Raw genomic sequence first — 26,709 nt, 5'->3', positions numbered from 1 at the left:
ATTGTGTTGAGCTTTGAAGACACACAGATGTAGAGAAAGTGACTTATGTCTGAGTTTTTGTAGTGTGATGATCAATTTGTTTTAGGTTTCAAATTCTAACCTAAAGTGCTGTGTGATGTTCACAAGTAGTCGAGAAAGTACCACGTAGGTACTTGTCTGTCACTTTTCAGATAAATGTACCAGTGGGGCCATTGCATGCCTTTCATGTGACCCTGTTTACCTACATGGGGTAGCCCACATGTCAGTGTTAGTTACCAAACAGCAAATCAAGCACACGGATTCTTAACAGATTGAATCATTCCATTTTCTGGAAGAGAATGTATCTACAATTTTGATATCAGTCAAGGGAGGTATCGTTCTAATGTTACACATATGCAAGACCTTTCCTATGCTACAGAGCCTATTTCTGGGTTTCTTAAGCCCCTCCATTCCATCACAAGCTTCTTGCATGTCTTCTTGAAGCTTTAACAACCACAGTGTCAAGTATGGTGCCTAGGATGTTACAGGTGCTCTGGGAACAGTGAACGAATTACAGAGTAACAATTTTGAGTGTTATACAGGCATACGGTCACTTTTCATGTTATATTTAATTCACTCCTCACAGCAGCACCAAGAAGTATTAATTGTGATCCTTATCTTATGGAGAAGGAAATGGGGATTTAGAGATGCTGTAAGTTTGCCCAAGGTCACGTTACTTCAATGTTGGGAGCAGAAGTTCAATCGAGGAGAGTCTGGTCTGAAGCCTACCCCTGTTCCACCACTACACTCTGCCTTTCATTGCATGCTTACTGAACCAATTTATTAATAATTTCCATAGGAGACAAATGAATCATCCGGCACAGCTAATTCATCTGGAGGAGGGGTGGACAGGAAGTATGTTGATGGGTTATATAACTGAACTTTTGTCTTTGAGACCAGTAGAATTAGCTATTAAGGATAATCAGAAACACAATATAAACAGTAAATAGAGCTGTGAATACACTAATGTGGCATGTAGATGTAGGAAAGGGAGTAACTCTTCTTGATAAAAAGCATCAATCTAACTTCACCCACAGGTCTTTAAGAGAAACAAGATAAAGCAGAAATGGCTAGTTGACCATGTCTTCCATCCATTCTCCCTTTCCTCCTTGGAAACACAATACTAAAGGTCACAGCTCCTAACCTCCCTTGCAGCTAGTTTTGGTACACTGAATTGTGTGAGAACTTCACACAATTTTCTTCAGAGGGAAGTTTCCTTCAAAGGGAAGAGGAGTACCCTTCTTCCTTCCTTTTTCCCTCTGGCTGGGATGCAGATGTGATGGGTTGAAATCAAATAGCCACTGTGGATTAGGGGATGACAGGCCCAGGGTTGACCAGAGCAGCGCCATAGGAAGAGTCTAGCTTCTGATGACCTTGGAGCTGCCATTTCTGCTCTGGATTGCCAAATTCTAGACTTCTTCTATGTGAAAAGGTAACAAACTGTCATCTTGTTTAAGCCATAAATGGCAGTGGAAATAGCCAATTTAGTGATTTCCGTCATTCAAAAAAAGTGTCCCTTCTGCGTGTGACTCTGTTTGTATTCAATTTATTTCATCTTACAATACTGCAGCTGTTCATATTTCCTGGACACCAAGTGTGGTGCACAATAATACTAGCAAGCAGCAAATATCATTACTGTGTCATAGGCTGTTTGGGTATTGATCCTATCTAACAAGTTCACAGTCCTTTGAACTTCAGAGTCCTTTGTAGGTGACTCTGATTTAAGACCAGGAGGCCACATGTAAACCCTCCAGATAATCTCAAATTTTTCATTATACCATTTAGAAAATTAGGCCCTACTTCAGCTATCCCTGATCTGACCATTACCTAATGCCACATCATTTCCCTCCCAAAATGGCATATTATATACTACTTGATACTTAGCAAATGTTTACTGAGTTTACACATAATACTGTGTGAAACATTGTGTTGTATACAGCAAATTCACAGATGGATTGTAAAAGGTTTTGAATCTTTTAGAAAGTAATCAGTTTATTGAATGAGGTAAACTCTGTGGGGCACACATAGGAAATGGCTTTATTTTTCTCTAACCTTCAAACATGCACTTTCTCATTCCTGCCCTGTAGATAACCCCTCACATAGACCTCCTGGCTTTTCAGCCACTTTAAGTAAGGTTTACTTACTTGTCAGGTATTAAAAGACAAGTACAGTTCAGTCTAAATCCAAACCCAACATCTAATTCTCTAACCCAATTATATCTTATCTCACATATAATTCAAAGTTTCCCTTGGCTCTTCCAGCCCCCAGCCCAGGCCTGTTCCAAAGCTCAGGCACCCAGAATAAGCAGGGTGTGTTTCCTCCCTCTTCCATTACTCTCCACCCATTGTAGTAAATGCAACTCCATTCTAATCTCCACCCTTTATTCCTGCCACATTCCTTCTTGCTCACTTCTCTCCAGTCCCGCTGGCTCCTTTCCACCCCAGAAAATACTGTAAACATGTTCTTGCTAAGGGCCTTTGGATTTTCTAGTCTCTCTGCCTAGAACACCCTTCCCCCAGCTATCTGCATGCCTTGCTCCCCCACCGTTAGGCCTCAGACCAAAAGTCCTCTGATCCATGAGATCTTCCCTGACCACTCCATCTCAAATTACACACACCCACAGTGATCACTTACTCTGCTTTACTTTTCTCACCTCATCCTCTGATAAGTTACACTTCTGCTGGGAAACAAGGTGCCTGTCTCCCCTTCTGCAGATACCTTTCCATCTTTATGGGGGAGGTTGGGAGGTAGCACAATTTTCTCTCTGTGTGAGAAGAGAAGGAAAAAGAGTCAAAACACTCTCTGCTTCTTTGAATTCCTGTTATCCTTGACTTCTTCAATGATCTTTAACAATTTGGCAATGTCATATTTTTATGTGGAGGTGAGGGTTTCATAGATACTGAACTGATTTGTTTTCTTTTATGAAGTTTGGCCTGGATGTTTCAGACACTCTCCTTAAAATGGGGTGGGGTGTGTGTTTGTGTGTAATTGTCTCTTATTATTCCCGGCTTTGGGACTTTAGCTAAAAACAGACAACATGCTGAGTAAATAGGAATCTTCTCACAAACTAATGTACTCTATTACAAAAAGAACATTTGAATTTGAGTTCACCATTATGATATGAACAGATGGTTCCAAGAATTCAAGATGTCCAGTTTTTAGGAAATAGGAACCTAGGCATTTCTAGAGCTCAAAAGCAATATAAAATTGTTTATGCATCACTATGGTAGAAAGCTACTGGTTCTGGCTGTGTAGGGTTCATTCTTCTTTCTTCTTGGACTAATACCCTTTGGCTGCAATGAATGTTCATGGATGAACATGTGACCAAATTTGGTCCAATTAGAACAAATACTTGGGTGTGGGCTGGACAGGAATCTGGAAGATATATGCCTAGTGCTGCTGGGGACCTCCCAGGGAGAGAACTTGCCTCAGAGCGAAGGCAATAAAAAGGGAAGTGAATGCGAGAGATGGAAAGAGACCAAGGTGCAGTCGTATTGCACTGGATCCAGCCATGCCTGCAGTCAATGCCTAGACTTTTTATAGGAGTCAATTAATTTCCTTTTTTTCATAAGCCAAGTGGTTTGGCTTTTCATCACTTGCAGCCCAACTGTCCTGGTTGTCATTCCATTTATTGACTTTAAACCCTTGCCTGTGCGTTGTCATCAGAGCTGCTATGTCCCTGGCATATTTTCTCAAGATGGACTTTTTCCAGGGAGTGATGATAATTGCAAGGACCTATTAATGTCCCATTCTGGGATTCTTCTGGCCACAGGGCACAATGGAAGAAGTATTGTTAATAATTATTTTGACAAATACAGTAATGTTATATTTGGTTGCATAGTTGTGTTTATGATTCTGAATTTTTCTGTTCTATGTATCCCTGAAGAAATTTTCTTTTCGTATTCATTTCCCATAATAGTTCAACATGGAAGGCTTAAGGGTGCCTGAGTGGCTCAGTCGGTTAAGCATCCAACTTCGGCTTAGGTCATGATCTCACTGGAGCCTACTTCAGATTCTGTGCTTCCCCCTCTTTCTGCCCCTCCTTCTCTCACGCTCTGTGTCTCTCTCTCTCAAAAATAAATAAACATTTAAAAAATAATAATTTCACATGGAAGGCTTATATTCTTTTTATTCATCATTTTTATTAGTTAATCTTTAGAGAAACTCTACAAATATCTTTAGGTTACTAATCTTTTATGTTCAAGTATAAGTTATATAATTAACTCTAAAGGTATCAAAACTCTTTAAGAAACCTAAAATCCTTTAAGATCTAAAAAAATATATTCTCCCTAGTGCCTGAGATATTCTTTTAATAAGGAGATTTATAAAGTAATATATACCCCAGAGTGGTTTACATCTTTGAGAACTCTTAGCAGTGTTATTGTTGGGAAGATTAATTTTTTTGGACAAAATTAGAAATTATCCCTAATACCATGATTTTATACACCCATTAAAGATCTAAGTTTAATTTCCTCCTTTAATATTAAAAAAAATTGTTAATGTTTATTTTTGAGAAAGGGAGAGACAGAGTGTGAGTGGGCAAGGGGTAGAAAGAGAGAGACAGAATCCGAAGCAGGCTCCAGGTTTCGAGTTGTCAGCTCAGAACCGGACACAGGGCTCAAACTCATGAACTGTGAGATCGTAACTTGAGCCGAAGTTTGAAACTTAATTGGCTGAGCCACCCAGGCGCCCCTTTCCTCTTTTTATTCTTAACAGAAAACATTTATGGAAAGAAATATCAAAATTTGAGACGAGATTTGATATCAAATTCATTATAGATTCAACCAAAAGGAAGAACTTTGAGCACCAGAATCCATGAAACGTTACATGGCATTTGGTTTTGGTTTTATCCTTCTAATAAGTATGTGGAGAAACTGGAGAGGTTCCTAAGAAAAACAGGAAAAGATTAACGGGTAGAACATGGGATAGGTAAGGAAAGAGCTGCTCTTTCCTTTCCCGGAAAAGGGAAAGCTGACCTTAAAATTCCTGTGTTTGGGGGTGCCTGGATGTCTCAGTCAGTTAAGTGTCCGAGTTCAGCTCTGTTCATGATCTCATGGTCCTAGTTTGAGCCCCACCTCAGTCTCTGTGCTGACAGTTCAGAACTGGAACCTGCTTTAGATTCTGTCTTGCTTTCTCTCTGCCCTTCCCCCACTCATACTCTGTGTCTCCCTCTCTCTCTCTCTCTTTCTCTCTCTCAAAAATAAACATTAAAAATTTTTAAAAGAATAATAAAATGTTTATTAAAAATATTCTTGTGTCTGCTCACTTATTAATTCACTAAGCAAATATTTATTGCATGCTTACTGTATACTAGACACTATGGTAAGTTTTCATCCTATGGGTGGGAAATAGATACAAAAATAAATCATACAAATTATGAAAAGAGCCTAAATGTCCATCAACTGGTGAATGGATAAAGAAGATGTGGTTTATATATACAATAGAATACTGCTTGGCAATGAGAAAGAATGAAATCATGCCATTTGCAGCAACATAGATGGAACTGGAAGGTATTATGCTGAGTGAATAAGTCAGAGAAGGACAGATATCATATATTTTCACTCATATATGGATCTTGAGAAACTGAACAGAAGACCATGGGGGAAGGGAAGGGGAAAAAATAGTTATAAACAGACAGGGAGGGAGGCAAATCACAAGAGACTCTTAAATACAGAGAACAAACGGTGGATGAGGGATGGGGGAGAGGGAAAATGGGTGATGGGCATTGAGGCACTTGTTGGGATGAGCACTGGGTGTTGTATGTAAGCCAATTTGGCAATAAATTAACATTCATAAAAAAATAAATAAATGGCTATAATCACTAATAAGGTTAAGTAAGAGAGGAGGTTCCAAGTACTATGGGAATCTGGAAGAAGAGCCGGTGAGCCTGTGAGGGCAGTGATCAGGGAAACTTCCAGTGGAGGTAGGGTTTGACCTTGAGGGATGAGCATGAATTTTCCTAGTGGATAGGGAAGAGAATTTCAGGAAACATGCAAAATAAAAACAGTGAGGATTCCCCGAGTAGATTACAGTGGAGAGGGAAGAAGGCAGGAGTGGACTGGATAACGAGACAAAGGTAGGCAGGGAGGCAGGTGCCTGGCTATTCTTTAGAATTTGGAGCTGTCTTGAAGGCAATGGGGCGTGGCTGAAGATATTAATTTAGGGAGGAAAATTATCATATTCATGTTAAAAAAGCCTTTGTGGAGGGTTTTCAAAGGAAAAAGCTAATGAGTTCCCCATATCCACAAGTGAAAGAATAACATGAAAAAAGCTGACATGGGGAGGACTGAATTTTTGCAAGAGAGTGTATAGTAAAACAAAGAACCTTGACCTGGTGGGTGATCAGGCAGAGCTTATGAAACCTGGAGATGTTTTATTAAAGGATGGTCATCTTTTACATTTTATGTTTCTGGGTGAGGCAAGAGGTTAGATATGCTTAGAGTTTCTAAAGTGTGTTCTTTAGAAGACTTGTTAATAGATGTTTCATGAATAGAAAACAAAGTTTCACTGCTTTCTAGAAGTTTCTTCTGCATAACTGGATATGACTATTTACTGTAAGACTTTTTTTTTTTTTTTTTTACAAACTTTAACATGCTAATGTGCCTTGTGAATCTTTGAGTGAGACATTGAATTTAGGGTTTCCAAACTTAATTGATCACAGGATCCCTTACATGGAGTGCTTATGTTCTGTTCTGAGGAGCACATTTAGTAAAATACTGAAACGGATGCCTTTGATTCTCTTAACCAACTCTAAGATTTTCCCCTTAGGTTCTGATATTCTAAAAGGTATTTAAAACTTGGAATTACTTTTTTATAGTATTTATTCATTGCAAGTGAGTTATCTTAGAGTTCTCAAGCAAGTCTGCCAATATTAAATAACAACTAGGCAATGATTAGCATTTAGAGTCCTTAAGTTAAGGTTGGATAAATCAGATAAAATGTGAACATTTTTGTTGGCCTTAAACATAAATCCAACTAGAATCCTATGGACCAACTTAGTAGACAATCTGGGAAAGCAAAGGTTTCATCTTAAAGAATTAAAATAGAAAATAGAAAATCTGTTCCTTATCTTCCCACCTGAAGTTATTACCTGATACAACTCAAAACTCACAATGAGAGTTAGAATTCTAGTTTGTTTAAACAAAGAGAGATGGAACTTTTGAGTCACCTAATGCACATTACCATTGGGAATGTGACATTAGGTTACCAGACAGAAGATTAGGGATGTTTAGAGAAATCTCTCAAGAATAGTTAGATTTTCTAGTGATTTAATTTAATCCTGGGATTGCAAATAGATTTCAATTTAAATGTCAATTCCAATTAGTTGACTGTGTTGCTTGCAGTGTTGGACTGTAAAGAATCAAGACTAAATCTCAATGCAGTGGAACAAGTGTGGCAATTGATGAGAAGTATCTATTTGCCTTCTGTGGGGAATAAGAGTGAAGCTCCCAATCCTTGGTTGCCATCTCCCTATTAAGTTATACCTGGAGGTATGTTAGGTCACAAAGGGAGCTGTTGAACTGGATTGGTTCAGAAACAACTATTTGATGGGGCGCCTGGGTGGCTCAGTCTGTTGAGCGTCCGACTTCGGCTCAGGTCATGATCTCGCGGTCCGTGAGTTTGAGCCCCGCGTCGGGCTCTGTGATGACAGCTCAGAGCCCGGAGCCTGCTTCAGATTCTGTGTCTCCCTCTCTCTCTTCCCCTCCCCTGCTCATGCTCTGTCTCTCTCTGTCTCAAAAATAAATAAAACATTAAAAAAAAAAAAAAGAAACAACTATTTGAGAAATACATGTCATTAAAAAATGATTCAGAAGACCTTATCAAATCACTTTGTGTATAGCCACATAGGTGTGAAACGGAATCATATTACACTGATTTGAGTTAGAAATGTGAACTTTTCAGAAATGTGGTCCAATACCAGACCCCATAGGAAGAGGTCCTTGACAAAAAAGTCTACAAATCTTTTAGCATATGGAGGTGTAATTCCTGTTAGGAAACTACATAGTTGGTCTTTTCTGTGAGTACATCAAGTTCATGTTCATTATTATCTGTTTTGCCATGTGGCACTGTAAATCCTTAAAGGAATTCTAAATATAAAGAGGAAAGAAAATGGGGCCTCTGTTTCTCACAGGGATCCCAAAGTCCCTTCAATGGGTGACACTCAAATCAAGGGATACTCAAATCAAGGAAAATAGTGATGTGTCCTTGTTGACCACGCTGCATCCAGACAAATCCCAGCCCACAGCTCTTGGTGGGGCTTGTCCTGTTGGTGGATGAGCTGCTGCCCAAGTCTGGTGACGCACCTGGTGAGTCAGGGACCGTGACAACTTCATACCCAGCTTCCTGCCCAAACCTGAGCCAATTTTGTTTCTTAGCCAAACAACATACAAAACAACTTGAGGAAAATATAAAGTTATGCCCTTCCAAGACAGTCTGTTTCCAGTAGTGTCTGGTCTGTGGCTAAAATTCTAGACTTGAAATTAGGGGAGCTCAGAACTGTTGACAATTCTGCTTCCCCAGGCCTCTATTTCCTCATATCTGCAATTGAGAAGAGGGGGAATCTAGGGGAAGGCTAGAACAGTGCCTGGAAATTTATTTGATCTTATTTATTTATTTATTTATTTATTTATTTATTTATTATTTTAATTCAGTATAGTTAACATACAGTGTTATATTGGTTTCAGGTGTACAATATAGTGATTCCACAATTCTATACATTACTCGGTGCTCATTGTGATAAGTGTATTTTGTTTTTATTAAGTAAACTCTACCCTCAATGTGGGGCTCAAACTCAGAACCTGGAGATCAAGAGTCACATGCTCTACAGACTGAGCTAGGCAGGTGCCCCTATAGGTGAACTCTTCTTAATCCTCATCATTTATTACATCCATCCCCCCACTCACCTCCCCTCTGGTAACCGTCTCCTTGTTCTTATAGTTAAAAGCCTATTTTTGGTTGTCTCTTTTTTTCTTTGTTGATTTGTTTTTTTCTTAAATTCCATATATGAGTGAAATCCCATTGTCTTTCTCTGACTTTTTTCACTTAAACATTAAATTTCTAAATCCATCTATGTTATTACAAATAGCAAGATTTCATTCTTTTTTATAGCTGAGTAATATCTTAGTGTGTGTGTGTGTGTCTGTGTGTGTGTGTGTGTGTGTGTGTGTGTGTGTGTGTATCATATCTTCTTTATCCATTCATCTATGGATGGACACTTGGGCTGCTTCCATAATTTGGCTATTGTGAATAATGCTGCAATAAACACAGGGGTGCATATATCCTTTTGAATTAGTGTTTTGTATTCTTTGGGTAAATACCCAGTAGTGGAATTACTGGATCATATAGTATTTGTATTTTTAATTTTTTGAGGAAACTTCATACTGTCTTCCACAGTGGCTGCACCAGTTTGCATTCCCACCAACAGTGCATGAGTGTTTCTTCTTCTCCACATCCTCACCAACACTTGTTCTTCCTTGTATTTTTTTATTTTAGCCATGCTGACAGTTGTGAGGTGATATCTCACTGTGGTTTTGATTTGCATTTCTCTAATGATTAGTGATGTAAGCATCTTTTCATGTGTCTGTTGGCCATCTATATGTGTTCTTTGGAGAAATGTCTATTTATGTCTTCTGCCCATTTTTAAATTGGATTATTTATTTTTGTTTTTGTTTTGGTGTTGAGTTATATAAGTTCTTTATATATTTTGGATACTAACTCTACTGGATGTGTCATTTGCAAATATCCTCTTCCATCTCCCATTCAGTAGATTGTCTTTTTGTTTTGTTGATTGTTTTCTTTGCTGTGCAGAAGCTTTTTTTTTTTTTCTTAATGCTGCCCCAATAGTTTAGTTTTTGCTTTTGTGTCCCTTACCTCAGGAGACATATCTAGAAAATGTTGCTAAGGCCAGTGTCAGAGAAATTACTGCCTGTGTTCTCTTCTAGGATTTTGATGGTTTCCTGTCTCACATTTAGGTCTGTGACCCATTTTGAGTTTGCTTTTGTGTATCGTATAAGAACGTGGTCCAGTTTCATTCTTTCTGCAGGTAGCTCCCCAGTTTCCCCAGCACTATTTGTTAAAGAGACTGTCTTTTTCCCATTGCATATTTTTGAGTGCCTGGCAACTTAGTGGTCCCCAATAGACACTGAATGAATGAATGAAAGAAGGGAAATGTCTGCCTTTGGTTACTGAGTCGTTTTTGGCAAGGTGAAAATGAAAGGCTTTGAATAGTTTCAGCATCCCCTTGAACATAATGATTGGCTTTGTGGACTCTTCATCTTGCCCCCTTTTTGCAAACTACATTGGCAAACAGAGAGCACAGGCTAAGATTCCTGCCCTTACTGAAGTTACATTTGAATTTGGGTGTTGAAATGCAGTAAGGTTAAGTGGCAGGTGTCACTCATGTTTCTCTAGTCCTATTTCTATTACACATCTTCTTACAGGTTTTTCAAAATTTCTTTGCAATTATAGATATATCTGAGCATGGAACTCAGGCCTGCAGGAAACAAGCAGCTGTCAGCGTGGGATCTGCTAATTTACTTTCAGAACATATATGTGTATATATAATTACTTGCTCCTTCCCTTCCGTGGAGCCCTCTGGAGCCAGAGCTCAAGGACAATGAGGTCTTCAATGTTTGCTGATAGATCAAGGCCAAGGAATTCAGCTTATATTGTGTGAAACTTCAGGGCAGCAGGAGCACAGCTACTCTGAAAGAAGAAAATATGATGTCTTCTGAGACAGTTTCAATATGTTGGATTTATTTTTATGTCATTTTTCACTGGCTTTTTAAAAAGCCAGATCATACCAATCATTTCAATATATTGAAAACATGTGTAGTTAAAAAAAAAATGTTTCCTGAAGGAAAACTGTATCAATGATAGAGCCTCTCAGTTTTTGTTTTTCATGGCAAGTTCAACACTATGAACAAGTTCTGTGAGAGTGAAAATGCAGATAGAACTTTCCTCCCAATTGTTTATTCCTAACGGTAAGTCCCTGTAGGGCAGCCCAGCTAGGTGTTAGCTCTTAGCTCCCTCTTGGTGGTGTGTGTGTGGGGGGGTACTTTGTGAGATACTGTAGCCCCTCGTTGAGCCATTACAGACAGGGAGGCCCATCATGAATCTGAGCCACACAGGCACGTATCCTGACCCCAAGGGAGGAGGACCTCGGCAGGACATCACTGTGCTTGTAATTAATTCACAGGTGAATGATTCAGATTTCACATTTCAAATTTGCATTTATACTAGTGAAGCAAAGAATCCTTTGTAAAACACTAACTCGGAGGGCTTCCTTACCTCTTGCCTGGGTTGTTGTCATTGTGTCCTAACTGGTGTATCTGCTTCTGTTCTCAGGGGACTTGAATACTGATTAGAATCACCAGGTAAAATACAGAAAGCCCTGTTAAATGTGAATTCCAGATAAGCAAAATATATATATATTTTTTGGTATAAGTTTGTCTCAAAAGGTTTAGTCAATTTTGCCCCCAAATATTACATGGGATCACTTAACATATGATGGACTGACTTATCATGAAATCTATTACAGTTTTTTTTTTAATCTATCAGTGCCTACCACTTCCAAATCTGTGTGCAGCCTTATCATGTGCACTAAACTGAGTATCTCCTTTGTGATGGCTTGCAGGTAGCATGTTGAAATCTAAACTCATTATCTTCCCTGCCCATAATCTCAATTTCAGCCATCCATCCAGTTGCTGAACTGCTCTGGACCATTCATTTGCCCTTAAAACCATTAGGTGGGTCCACAAGCCCTCTCACAGGCCTCTTTGTTTCTCTCTCTACTCTAGTCTCAGCAATCAGCGATACCTTTAAAAAGATTATAGCATATTCCCTCTACTGCTTTCTCTCTCTCTTTTTTTTATGTCTTTCCTTTTAATCAAGTGACTTTCAAAGTTTGGACAATCTCACATACACACACACACACATGCACACACACACACACACACGGGTATATGAAGGTACAGAATCAAAAGTTCCTTGTAACTGTACTTACCCTTAAAACCTGAGGGGCATTCATAAAACCTGATTTTTTCTATTCTATTTCATTTTTAAAAAAAATTGCAATCTGGTGACCCCCTTAATTGATGAATCATGACCTGTGGCTTTAAAAAACCACTACTGATTCTATTTTATACATAACGATCTGACAGTCATTATAAAACATTGAACAGATTGTGTCACTCCCCTGCTTAAAATCTTTCAATAATTTTCCATGCATTAGCCTTAAGAGAAAGTAGAAGATATGCTCACTGTGGCATTAAAAGCCTCTTTTCTCTCATCAGCTGGTCCTCTTGTCTGAAGAGCACTCCTCCCTTTTACCTAGTGCTAATGCCCACAATAAATGAGTTCTGCAGGCTCAAATGCCATTTCTTTAGGAGGCTTTCACTGACCTTTTAGCCTGGGTGAATCCCTTTCCTAGATGGTCTTCCATATTTAATACTTTCATAGCAGAACCAACCTTTATGAGTATTGGTCAGTCCCTCAATTGCTCAAAATCCTTTAGAGGCTCTTCATTTCATTCAGACTAAAATCCAAAGTCCTTCCAGTGGCCTACACAAACCAACATGATCTTTCCTCCCACCTCTTTGACCTTATCTCCTACTATGCTTTCTCCTTATTGACTCTGCTCCAGCCATTCTGGCATCATGATCATTATTCCAGGTTGGCCAGGTATCCTCCTACCTCAGGACCTTTGCATTTGCTGTTATTTCTACTTGGAACACAACACATCCTACAATATTTACTGGACACTCTCTCATTTCTACCAGTTTTCTCAAATGATACATTGTCAGTGAGGCCTTCTACAGTCACTATATTTAAAATTGCATCCCCTATTCTGGCACTCGATTTTCTTCTTTATTTTGTATTAATTTATTTTATTTATTATATGTCTCTCTCTGCTAGTATGTAAACTGTAAGATGATAGGGATATTTTTTTCATTGCTAAAATCCCAGCACCTAGAATAGTATTTGGTTTATGTAGGTGCTCAGTAAATTTATTTGTTGAATAAATGAGTGAGTCAATAGGTAACTCCTGTGTATCCATTGGTTGTTGTGTATCCACTTTCAAATCATTGTTTTCTTACAGGAGGATATACCTGTTCTGTTCACCAGTTGTACCCAGCTTATTGCCTGGCACATATTAGAGTCTCAAAAAATGATTTTCTGAATTAAATTCATTTACATTGAGAGTGATAACAATAGAGAGAGAATAGAGTGTGCCACTTTAAGAATAGTTACATTTGTATTCATAGTGTTTATAACCGGACATTACAGCTCTGTACACAATCCTTAGAAGAGAAAACTATTAGTACAATGTATTCACTTTTATTTGCTGGAAGGAACGTTAGCCTTATACTGTTTGCAAACACCAAAAAATTTGAGGAGCATTTTATAGGAGAACACGGTAGAGAAAGAGGTTTGCTGACTTCAAAGTAGTGGCATGTACACAGTCCCCCTTTGCTGTAATCATAATCAAATAGAACATAGGTCCACAGTTCCTGGCTGAAAACCTTTAGGACCAGCTGGATTCAGGACTCATGTTCTCCCCCACCCCAGGTCTCAGAAGGTGGATGTGCTCATTCATTACATACACAGCAGACTCTGGGGCAGTGCCCCATAATTAACCATGTCAATACTTCTGCAGAGAAAAGTAGAGTTGGCCTTTGAACAACACGGGTGTAAACTGCATGAGTCCACTTAAATGTGGATTTTTTTGGATATATACATTATTGTAAATCTATTTTCTCTACCTTATGATTTTCTTTTTTATTAAAAAAATTGTTTTTAATATTTATTTGTTTTTGGGAGAAAAAGAGCATGAGTGGGGAAGGGCCAGAGAGAGAGGGAGACAGAATGTGAAGCAGGCTCCAGGCTCTGAGCTGTCAGCACAGAGCCTGATGTGGGGTTTGAACCCATGAACTGTGACATCATGACCTGAGCTGAAGTCCGGTGCTTAACCCACTGAGCCACCCAGGCACCCCTACCTTATGATTTTCTTAATTATATTTTCTTCAGTTTGATTTATTGTAAAAATACAGCATATAATACATATGACATACAAGATAATGTGTTAATAGACTATTTATGTTATCAGTAAGGCTTCTGGTCAACAGAACTGTTAGTAGTTAGATTTGGGGGGAGTCAAAAGTTATACACAGATTTTCCACTGTGTAGGGATTGGCATCTTAACCCCTCGTGTTGGTTGAGGGTCAATTGTAGGACTAGTGACACTTGGTAAGGTAAAGACAACAAATAGCCTACATCCATTCCATTCTAGTTTTTCCACAGAAATGAACTTTGATGCCAAAAGAGTGTAAAAAACTGGGTTTTCAGAGCTTTTGAGTTGTTCTTTTGGCTTCGGGGTATTATTTATTGTTGCTGGGTGGTAACACTGTGTGCTGCATGACCAGAGGGCTGTTGGCCTCAAGAAAGTTCCTGTTCCTTTCTCAGTTTCAATGCTAGTGATAGAACAAATGATACATGACTCTGATTGAATGGCAATTCAGTAACCCAATTGTCTAATATTGAATGAATTCATCTATAATAATTCAAGTAAATAGACGCAGGAAGAAAAATGTCCTGTTCCATTCAATATCCCAGAACCATGACTACAAGAAGGTAGTCCCATCATTAGTTATGAAACAAACAAACAAACAAACAAACAAACAAGGTTTTGATTTGATTGCCTCTAGAGTTTGAAATCCTTAAGGCAGAAGCTCTCAAAGGTTGGTGTTCAGACTCTGTAGTAGGAGTCAGCAAATGTTTTCCATAAAGGGACAGACAGCAATATTTTTGACTTTGCAGGCTACATATCTTCCCTGTGTGCATATTCTCAATACCTCCTCTGATTCACCACCTCTATTGCCTGCCCAGAGAAGACTGCCTGACCTTGGCCCTGTTATCATGTTTGGATAAAACTGTCAGAAGAAAATCCTGTTGGCATTCAGCAGTTGGATTAATAAAGTGTTTTGTAGGAGTTAGCCTTGATCACATAACCACTTTTCTCCAGTAGACGATAACCAAATCATTTCTTGCTTGTGAGAAAGTAGCTTCTCAATGAAAAGGCATTTTTCAGAAGAGATTCACCTCCAGCAGGAGGTGGCCCAAATGAAGATCGTGCTGCCATTGAAAGGCTGGCTGATGTCATAATCTGCCTTGTGAGTTCTAGGTATTTTTTTCTAGGACACTGTTTGGGTTTCCCTAGCTGGATCCGTATCATCTAACTAAACAAAAGTCTGACTTTTCACTTATTAAAATTTAACTGCCACGGGGCACCTGGGTGGCTCAGTTGGTTGAGCGCCCGACTTCAGCTCAGGTCATGATCTCTCGGTTCGTGGGTTTGAGCTCCACATCGGGCTCGCTGCTGTCAGTGCAGAGCCTGCTTTGGATCCTCTGTCTCGCTCTCTCTGCCCCTCCTCACTCATGCTCTCTCTGAAAAATAAAAATATAAGTAAATATTTAAAAAAAACCCCAGAAACTGCCAGCCTGGGATATGATGATAATGATGATGACAATTAAAAGGTGCTTTTTAACACCTAAGCATTTTACATCCATTCTTTTGAGTAGTCAGTATCACATCCCTTGTAGTAAGTACTATTAAGAAACCAAGACTTAGATCAAATGTTTTGTCCACGGTCAGCCAGTTAGTGTCAGAGCTGAGTTTCTAACCCAGGTCTTGCAGAGTCAGCCCTGCATTTTTGAGTATGATAGAGTATGACCTCATAAATATATATAATTTTTGCATAAGAAGAGGAAAATCTTATTATTTATGCCTTGATGTTTGTGTAGATGACCCTACTGTGAGAAATATTTAAAAAATTGTTTTTGCCCAGGTGTCTGAGTGGTTTAGTTGGTTAAGCTTCTGACTTCAACACAGGTCATGATCTCACGGTTTGTGGGTTCCAGCCCTGCGTCAGGGTCTGTGCTGACAGCTCAGAGCCTGGAGCCTGCTTCCAATTCTTTCTCTCTCTCTGCTCCTCCCCCACTCATTCTCTTTCTCTCTCTCTCAAAAATAAATAAACATTAAAAAATTTTTTTAATTGTTTTTGTGTATAGTATAATGGATGCCATTCTTTTTGTCTGAAGAATGGTGACATGGACATTTCTTTTTTAGGGATACTGGCTTCTTTTTAGCATAATCTTCTGGCAGGTTGTTGAGTTTTTCAAATGTGGTTTTTAAAAAGTCAGCTTGAGTTTTGTCTCAAAGATGTTATTTCCAAGGGAGTATTAAAACCTTTGTGACATTTTTCCATTTAAGTAATTAAGATGGTTTTAATAAGATTTGAACCTTCCCTAATATGCATGGAAAACAGTGAAGAAATAGAAAAAAATTAGTTAATTTAGCACCTATGGTATGACTAACAGTCTTTTCTCAATTAACTTATGACGAAAGGCTTTACATTTCTTGTTCCCCAGGTTTTCTGTATCGAGAGGAGCAATATCAGGGGATTATTTTAAGCTCATTGAAGGCTTTAGGAGTCTGCATTTTATCAGTACTGCATGGGCTAAGGGCTGTTTTTCTCATTACAGGAGTGAAGCCTGACTGAACCTAGAAAGGCAAGAAACCTTCCTTTGGAGACTTTCTCCTAAGAGAGGAGGTAAGAGGTTGTATCACAAAGGTAATGCAGTAATAAATACCCTGATGGAGAAAATGATGAAAGAGAAAGAAAGAGGGTCTATGTTCCTTATGTCTTTTGTGTCAAATACTGGGAACTCCGGGTATCAAAACCGACAATAGTATTTTCTAACCAAGCCTCCTGCAGAGGCAACTATTTTAAGCTCTGCTGCTAATTTCTATTCTTGATTTATCAATTCTGGGCGATATGTACTGACTCCATGCTGTAAAGAATGGGAAGAATTCTCATAGAAACTTCTACCTAAATTACTGTCTTTGACTCCTGATAGTTGTTACCTCTAACAATATATTCAGTTTAGTGGTTGCCTTCATTGAGTGAACAATGTAGACGGCCTCTATTTTCTGACTGATTTTTAGATGTACCTATTGACTCCAGCTATGAAAGTTGAGGAAATTAGCATAGGTACCCACCATTTTACTCTTTTCCTTAGTTGTGTTTTTATTTTTATATTGCCACGGCTTATAACATTCATATTTGAAACATGCTTCCTTGTCTTCTAGCAGCTCTATCAGCTCCTGATTGCCCTCAGGATAAAGTCCAAATTTTCTACTAGAAATAAAATCCGTAACTACCTGGCCCATCTTATCTCCCTGGCCTAATCTGCAGCTTGGGAGTTCTCACTGTCTTTATTACACCGCGGCTTTTTGTCTTGCTGGGACTTTGCACACTTGTTAACTCTTAACTCTGGAAATCTGGCTCCTTTTCTTCCTGGTAAATTCTTGCTCATGCTTCAAGACCCAGTTCCCATATACCCTTCTATGGAAGCCTTCTGGACTCCCAGTTTCTTGGGTGGTCAACTCCATGGACTCCCGTAGTCCTCTTCCTACCTCCATTATAGGACTTGGATGTTAAACTATGATTTCAGCTTTATGCATCTGTGTCGTCTCCTTACAGGTTAACATTAGATTGGGCATTCCATTTCTGTGTCCTTAGCATTCAGCGTAGCGTCTCTACGCTGAATGAATGAATGAAAGAATGAATAAATGGATGAGAAAAAGCCTTCAAAAGAAGTTCTAATCCCAAACAATGCATTCAGGGTTTTCTTTCCTAAATCGATTTTAGTCAGCAAAATTTACAGTGGTTCTTTCCTGATCTGTTTTATATTTTTCTTTACTTTGAATACTTTATTTACATTCTTATGGGGGGGAATAATTGAAGGAGAAAATAATTTCTGCTGATTGCTGGTAAATACTCACCTTTGCTGCATTGAGCTCAAAAGCGAGGAAGGAGAAGAGAAGCTTATACACCAATACTATTTTAGAAATTCAAATTACCAAACAGAGAGTAAAATTACTTTGAAAGATATTTACTTATTTTCCAAGCCACTAGTATTTGATTTATCTATTTTTTTTTGTATTTCTTTAAATTTTAATTCCAGTATAGTTAATATATAGTTATATTAGTTTCAGGTGTTAAAATATAGTGATTCAACAATTCTATACATTACTCAGTGCTCAGCGTGATTATGTGTACTCTTAAATCCCCATCACTTATTTCACCCATCCCGCCACCTACCTCCCCTCTGGTAACCATCAGTTTGTTCTCTATAGTTAAGGGTCTGTTTTTTGGTTTTTCTCTTTTTTTTTTAAATTTGTTAATATGTTTTGCTTTTTAAATTCCATATACAAGTGAAATCATATGGTATTTTTCTTTCTCTGACTGACTTATTTCACTTACCATTATATTCTCTAGGTCCATCTATGTTGTTGCAAATGGTAAGATTTCATTCTTTTTTATGGCTGAGTAATATCTCATTATACATATTATATATATATCTCATTATATATAATATGTATGTAATGAGATAAATCTTCTTTATCCATTCATCTATGGATAGACACTTGGGCTACTTCCATACTTTGGCTATTGTGAATAACGCTGCAGTAAACACAGGGGTGCATATATCCTTTTGAATTAGTGTTTTGTATGCTTTGGGTAAATACCCTGTAATGGAATTATTGGATCATATGGTATTTATATTTTTAATTTTTTGAAGGACCTTCCATACTGTTTTCCACAGTGGCTGCACCAGTTTGCATTCCCACCAACGGTACACAAGTGTTTCTTCTTCTCCACATCCTCACCAACACTTGTTGTTCCTTGTATTTTTTATTTTAACCATTCTGACGGATATGAGGTGATACTTCATTGTAGTTTTGACTTGCATTTCCCTGAGTGATGTTGAGCATCTTTTCATGTGTCTGTTGGCCATCTGGATGTATTCTTTGGAGAAATGTCTATTCATATCTTCTACCCATTTTTAAATAGGATTATTTGGGTTTTTTTTTATGTTGAATTGTATAAGTTATATCTTTATTTTGTTTTTTTTGTGTTGTTTAAATTTTTTAATGTTTATTTCTGAGAGACAGAGAGACAGAGCATCGGGGGAGGGGCAGAGAGACAGGGAGACACAGAATCCAAAGCAGGCTCCAGTCTCCGAGCTGCCAGCACAGAGCCCAACATGGGGCTCAAACTCACTGACTCTGAGATCACGACCTGGGCTGAGGTCAGATGCTTAACCAACTGAGCCACCCAGGCGCCCCAAGTTGTTTCTTTATTTTGGATACTAACCCATTACTGAATACGTCATTAGCAAATATCTTCTCCCATTCAGTAGATTGTCTTTTTGTTTTGTTGGTTGTTTCCTTTGCTGTGCAGAAGCTTTTTTATCTTGATGTAGTCCCAATAGTTTATTTTTGCTTTTGTTTTCCTTGCCTCAAGAGACAGATCTAGAAAAATGTTGCTGTGGCCGATGTCAGAGAATTTACTGCCTGTGCCCTTTTCTAGGATTTTTATGGTTTCAGGTCTCACATTTAGGTTCTTGATGCATTCTGGGTTTCTTTTTGTGTATGGTGTAAGAAAGTGGTCCAGTTTCATTCTTTTGCAGTTAGCTTTCCAGTTTTCTGAACATCATTTGTTGAACAGACTATCTTTTTCTCATTACATATTTATTCCTCCTTTGTTGAAGATTGACCATATAATCATGGGTTCATTTCTAGGCTCTGTTCCATTCTATTGATCTATGTTTCTATCACTGTGCAAGTACCATACTATTTTGATTACTACAGCTTTGTATTATATCTTGAAATCTGGGATAGTGATACCTCAAGTTTTGTTCTTCTTTTTCAAGATTGCTTTGGGCATTTGGGGTCTTCTGTGGGTCCATACAAATTTTAGGATTATTTGTTCTAGTTCTGTGAAAAATGCTGTTGGTATTTTGATAGGGATTATATTAAATCTGTAGATTTGTTCTGGATAGTATGGACATTATAGTGATATTTGTTCTTCCAATCCATGAGCATGGAATGTCTTTCCATTTCTTTGTGTCTTTTTAAATTTCTTTAATCAATGTTTTATAGTTTTCAGAGTACAGATCTTTAACCTCCTTGGTTAAGTTTAGTCCTACGTATTTCATTATTTTTATTGAAACCATAAATGGGATTATTCTCTTAATTCTCTTTCTGCTACTCCTTTATTAGCTTATAGAAATGCAATGGGCTTCTGTATATTGATTTTGTATCCTGGGACGTTACTGAATTCATTTATCAGTTCTAGTAGTTTTTTGGTGGAGTCTTTAGGGTTTTCTCTATATAGTGTCATGTCACCTGAAAATAGTGAGTTTTACTTCTTCCTTACCAATTTGGATGCCTATTATTTCTTTTTGTTTACTGATTGCTGTGGTAGGACTTCCAGTATTATGTTGAATGAAAGTGGTGAAAGTGGACTTCCTTGTTTTTGATCTTAGGGGAAAAGCTCTCAGTTTTTCACCGTTGAATATAATGTTAGCTGTGGGTTTTCATATATGGCCTTTATAATGTTGAGATATATTCCCTCTAAACCTACTTCATTGAGGGTTTTTATCATGAATGGATGTTGTACTTTGTCAAATGCTATTTGTGCATCTTGAACAGATATCTATTATCAAGTATTCTAAATGAAAATAATTTGTTTTTTATTTTCACTTTTTTTTAGTCTACTGAGTCAATTTTTTTAAGAGTTATGAAATATACATTTGAGAAGGAAACCATTTCCCAGAAATAGTATTTATTTAAAACAATTCCTTAGAAAGTTCTATAACTGCATGATCTACTTTGAGTAAACACTGCATGAGGCCCCAGGTTCTGTTGAATTGGCATAATTTCAGTTCTCTGTTGACTAAAATCAGCCCACATGTTGATCCTCATACACTTGTTAGATTTGTTATGCTCTTAAATCCTCCTGATGTAAAATTGATTCATAGGTTAAAAGCTGCTAATGAATTAAACACCCAGATATAATTCTGTGTGGCCTGAGATGGGTAGGTAGGGCGCCTGGGTGGCTCAGTTGGTTGAGCATCCAACTCTCGATTTAGGCTCAGGTCATGATCTTATGGTTCATGGGATCAAGTCCCATGTCAGGCTCTGCACTGACCATGCAGAGCCCACTTGGGATTCTCTCTCTCCCTCTCTCTTTCTGCCCCTGCTCCTCTCTCAAAAATAAATAAATAAACTAGGGGCACCTGGGTGGCTCAGTCAGTTAAACATCCAACTCTCAATTTCAGCTCAGGCCATGATCTCACAGTTCCTGAGATAGAGCCACACATCAGACTCTACGCTGACAGCATAGAGCCTGGTTGGGATTCTCTCTCTCTCTCTCTCTCTCTCTCTCAAAAATAAATAAACTTAAAAAAAAGGGGGTATTACATGAATTGCCTTATAAAAAGAAGAGTGAAGTGGTAAAGATCTAGAGTCTCTCTGATTAGAATCCTGGCTCTCTAGGGGCACTTGGGTGGCTCAGTCAGTTAAGCGTCTGACTCTTGACTTCAGCTCAGGTCATGATCTTGTGGTTTGTGAGTTTGAGCCCCACATCGGGCTCTGTGCTGGCAGTGCAAATTCTGCTTGGGATTCTGTCTCCCTCTGTGTCTGTCCCTTCCTTGCTTGCTTTCTATATCTTTCTCAAAGCTAGAAAGAAAGAAAGAAAGAAAGAAAGAAAGAAAGAAAGAAAGAAAGAGAAAAGAAAAGAAAAAAGAAAAAAGAAAAGAATCCTGGATCTCTATTGCTTTCTACATACGTGACCTAGAGAAAGTTACACAACTTCTTTTGAGCTATCTGCCAAAAGGGGAATACCAATATGACAATACATAGAATGAGTGTAAACAGTGCCCAGCACCTCATAAACACCCAGCAACTACTAGCAATTATTATTTTCATTGTAAAGAATACATATAGGAAAAAGCAAATGGTCATTTCCCTCTGGTAATCACTATAAATTGGTTAGAATATATCCTGTTGGAGCATTAAATATGTAATTTTAAACAAGAACACAGCATTGCAACAGGAGTGTTAATGCTATGTTTGCAATGACTTGGTTCAACAATACCTAAATGTATAGTTTACAAACAGTTTTTCTATGGAAATTTGCTTCAAAACCTGGTTTCTGTATTACTTTATGGTTTTTCAGTAGTAAGAGAGATACTGGAAGAAAATACAAGATGATAGAGTTACTGAAGAATTCATGATCAAATGTATTCAGAATTCACACACAGTCATTATGAATTCAATATTCATGACAAGCATTCTGGGTGAACAGCCAAACTATGGGGCTGAGTTTCTCTTTAACTTTATATATATGGATATTGTATTTTAGAAATTGCCCTTCTATGTATTCTATTTCTGGTCATCAAGAGGAAAGCTGTTGCTTAGCAACCAGTGGTTCCTGCTTGGCTGATGTGTAAAATGCAAAGCCATGCAAATAAGAGGCAAATAATTCTGTCCATTAGGAGCACTGTTACTGTTTTTTTTTTTTTTAATAATTTTTTTTAATTTTTATTTTAGAGAGAGAGTGAGTTGGGAAGAGAGGCAGAGGGAGAGAGAGAGAGAGAGAGAGATGATCCCCCAACCAGGCTTCATGCTCAGCGCAGAACCCATCATGGGGCTTGATCCCACAAGATCAGGATCATCATCTGAGCCGAAATCAAGAGTTGGATGCTCAACCAACTGAGCCACCCAGGTGCCCTGCTGACTTACTGGTTCTAACAATTAAGTTGTCTCCCAACTTAGTTTATGATTCCTTGTGTGGAACATATAAATTTTGAGACAGAAGCTGTATCATTATATTTACTAATCATCAAAAAATTTTTTTTTAATGTTTATTTATTCTTGAGACAGAGACAGAGTGTGAACAGGGGAGGGGCAGAGAGAGAGAGGGAGACACAGAATCTGAAACAGGCTCCAGGTTCCAAGCTGTCAGCACAGAGCCCAACGCGGGGCTCGAACTCATGAACCATGAGATCATGACCTGAGCTGAAGTCGGACGCCCAACCGACTGAGCCACCCAGGCGCCCCTGCTAATCATTTTTAAAGAACACAGATTGATTCACAAGATTAACTTAGTGTATAAAAAAGGAATAATTCAAGGATAAAAATTTACCTATATTTTGAAGTATATGTTTAACATTTCAGGCAGAAAATATTTACAGCTTAAAACAAAAAGGAAGAAAACCAAAATATATATACTGAATTCTGGAGATGTAGCCAACAACAAAAAATATGTTTATACCCTGTAAAACTTCCAGTATAATTTTGAATGTATTTTCTTCATTCATTTAGACTTTTAGCAAAGATTATTCACCAAGAAAGGAGAGGTTATATCATATGTGATAAGAGATTACATGGTGGTGAGAGTCCCTTGTCTGCTGCTAACAAATACTCTCTCTTAAGCCAAAGAATATTTATTGAAACAAAAGAATTTTGTGCTGCTGATGGTGTACTCAGGATTGATAGGATATTGGGGAATAAAGCTTGAAAGTGGGCTGGTACTTTAGGCACTTTGGAATACTTCTTGTGGTCATTGCTATTTCCTTCTGTCTTTCTTATGTTTCAAAAGCCCAGGGGAGAGCACCTGATGGCTAATTCCTCATATGCCTGCTCCTTGGCTGGGGTGATCTGGTCTTTTCAGCTTCCATGGAGGTATGCAACTACTCCTCAGTCCTCAGTAGGACTGAACACTACTCAGGAGACTTCTCTTCCCCAAAAGGAAATCTGGGTGCTATTAGGAAGAAAGAAATGAAAGCTGGAGATGTATTCATGGGCATAGACATATATGTATATATAGTGGAAAATGTTATGTAAGAGTTACTTATAGTAAGTCTCCAGGGACTACAAATCAATTAATCTATGACCTAATTGCTTCTGTCTTCTGATGTTCCTTACCTCTAAAGTGATATAAAAATCATCAACTCCACATATTTATTGGGTACTATAAAATTATCATTTAGTTAGTGGTAGCTAGATCATTTTAGAGGGGTAATACATAAGTACAGTTAGAATTTATAAAACAGTAATGTTTGCATATTTTCATATGCAATTTAAGTCAAGTTAATTTTTATGATTTGAAGCCTCATTTGTCTTTATACTGTCGCTGAACATCAAGCACACTGAAGAAATCTATAGAATCACAGATATTAAACAAGAATTAAATTAAGAATAAAATTAAACCATGCTTATTGAGTCTAACTTTTTATACAATGTAGAAGCAAAACAAAAAAGGCAATAAGCCAAATAATTACTTTATGTAACTGGGTTTTTGATTCAAAGGAAAAGCTCATTAGATGGTGAGTTTACAAATATTTCTCTGGCAAAATATTTTGGCTTTTGCTTACTGATTATTAACAATATTCCTTGTCCCTTAACTTAAAAAAGTCATCATTACAATTTGAATCTGTCAGTTGGACTCTTTTGGTAGTAGCCAATGAAAATAGTCAAGGTCCCTAAATCTACTGTCTGTGTCAGGACACGAGGTCAGCAGCTAAATCAAAGGTCAAAATAATGGTCTCAAACAAGATAGAAATTTGTTTCTTTCTCCCAAAATAGTCAAGCTTAAGTAGACGAGGGCTGAGTTGGCAGTTTCACGGTGCAAGGGACTAGTTACTCTGTCATCATCAACATAATACTTCTATCTTGTGGTCTGATATGGCTGCTCTCGTACCTTGCCACATATCTGCATTCCAACCAGTAGGAAGCAAAGAAGGGCAGAGGGAGGGCACATATATCATTAGCCAGAGCTTAATCACATGGCCATACTTAGCTGCAAGAGAGGTGAGTAAAAGAGGTCTTAGTTGGGTAGGTAAGTTCTATTGTTATAAAAGGGTAGAGTGAAAGCTTTCTGCCATACATCTCATCACAAACTTATTACTATCTCATTATGCTAAAACCGAAGATGTCTACTTAAAAAAAAAAAAACAAACCAATAGCAACCCAAATGTCTATTTAACAAACTCTAAGCAAAATTAAGTAATATTATGAAATGGTGAGTAAAATTCTTTAAGAGTATATTACCTACACATAAATTAAACTCTTGTCTTTCAATCTATTAGGGTAATATATAGTGTACAAAATAATTAATTAGCCTAACTTCTAATATCCTTAGAGAGTGAGTGATTAAGGGCATCTTAGGTATAGTTCTGCCACTTTCAGACTCCTTATATCATTGGCATGTTGCTGGAATACTATGTACGTGTTTTAAATGATCCTCAGAAAAAGACATGGTCTTATATAAAAACCCTTAAAATACATATTTCCTTTGATCCAGAAATTCTACTTTTAGAAGCTTATCTTAAGGACAACATTGAGGATGCAGAAAAAGATTCATCTATAAGGATATTTATTGCAAAGCTTTTTGTTGTAGAAAAAAAATCAGAATAACCTAAATGCCCCCCCAAAGGAAAGTGTGCATGTAGATTGTTATGTCCATATAATAGAATAGCATGCCACCTTTAAAAATGATAGATGAGAAATATATTTATTGACATAGAAATGTGCTCCAACAAATTGTTAAATGAAATATATGGATTAGAAAATAGTATGTACAGTGTTATCCAAATTAAAGCTATACATTTTTATAAAGTATTATAAATGAAAGCTATAAATATTCTTGAAGAAGGCTCACCAAAACACAAAAAGTGGTTATTTCTGGGTGGTGGTGGTGTCGGTCACTGTTGTTTTATTCTTTTTGCTTCTTTGTATTTTTGAAATTAGGAAAAGAGAATACATATCATGTGTATAATTACAGTTGTGTGGGGTTTTTTTTGTTTTTTTGTTTTGTTTTTTTTTGTTTGTTTTGTTTTTTAACATAGAAATTAAAAGCTGTGTTCTCTTAACTCTCAGCCAGACTCAGAATGGTGCAGGAAGACAAACATTCTCCCAGCCTGATCTCCAAGGAGGCTCTTGTTCTGGAAACAGTGTTTCCCCAAAGACTCTTGGGCAGTTTTTTCGCCCCAGGAGAAGTCACATCTCCCACAGACAGAGGCAGATTTTAGATGACCTTGAAGTCCAAGAGCTTGAGTTTTATTCTATAAGTAATGAAACACACTGTAAATTTTAAAGCAATGATACAGGATAAGGATATATTTCCTCCCTCAATCTATCTCCAGATTTTCTACATAATAGGTCCTTAGAAAACCACTGTGGAATGAATAAAGGAATGATGAGAACGGGTAAGATAATGAAGAGAAGAGAGACTATTGTGATACCTAGAACATATGATCAGTGGAAATAAATTGGCAGGATATGGCCAAAGACTGTATGGAAGAGAGGTGGTGTCTAAGACAGCTCTGGTTTTTGTGTTTAGGGACCAGGATGAATGACCAAGAGAAACTGGAAGTCAGAAGGATTAGCTTTGGAGTTAGAAGTGAGGGTTTGGAAATCCAGTAAGAGGACAGAGATATTTATGGAGAATTAAGAATTATGCTACAGGCAGGCTGGTTGAAATTTGGGGGTGGATTCTTAGAGAGAAGGGTTAGGGAGATTAAGCTGATTTGCATTTAGCCAGGAAAGAACATAAGGAGGGACTGATGAGGCAAGCAGCAAACAAGGAGATTGGCCAGTGAGAAGGACCCTTGTGCTCCTTCCTCCATGCCTGAGATGGCTGTGCTCACATACCTCTACTGCATCTGGTACACATCCTATCACTCAATTCTTCCATAGAGATGTAAAATACTAATGGGGAAATTTTCAAACATAGCCAAAAAATTGAGAATAAGATAATAAACACAATGTACCAATCA

The 26,709-nt window shown here is 37.8% G+C and overlaps 1 protein-coding gene across 1 annotated transcript in view; it reads left to right on the top strand.

Moving 5' to 3' along the window:
• Positions 1 to 26,709, top strand: part of LOC132686130 (uncharacterized) — a 76,729-nt gene that overhangs the window by 8,111 nt on the left and 41,909 nt on the right. The window contains exon 5 of the mRNA XM_078440646.2: positions 16,561 to 16,628. The gene's annotated coding sequence lies outside the window, so the exon portion shown is untranslated. The remainder of the gene's footprint in view (positions 1 to 16,560; positions 16,629 to 26,709) is intronic.

The sequence above is a fragment of the Panthera onca genome, chromosome F1 (assembly GCF_046562875.1).
Source record: "Panthera onca isolate mPanOnc1 chromosome F1, mPanOnc1 haplotype 2, whole genome shotgun sequence".
NCBI classification, from domain to species: domain Eukaryota; kingdom Metazoa; phylum Chordata; class Mammalia; order Carnivora; family Felidae; genus Panthera; species Panthera onca.
Note: the sequence above shows the minus strand (reverse complement) of the source record. Positions and strands in the feature narration are given on the sequence as shown.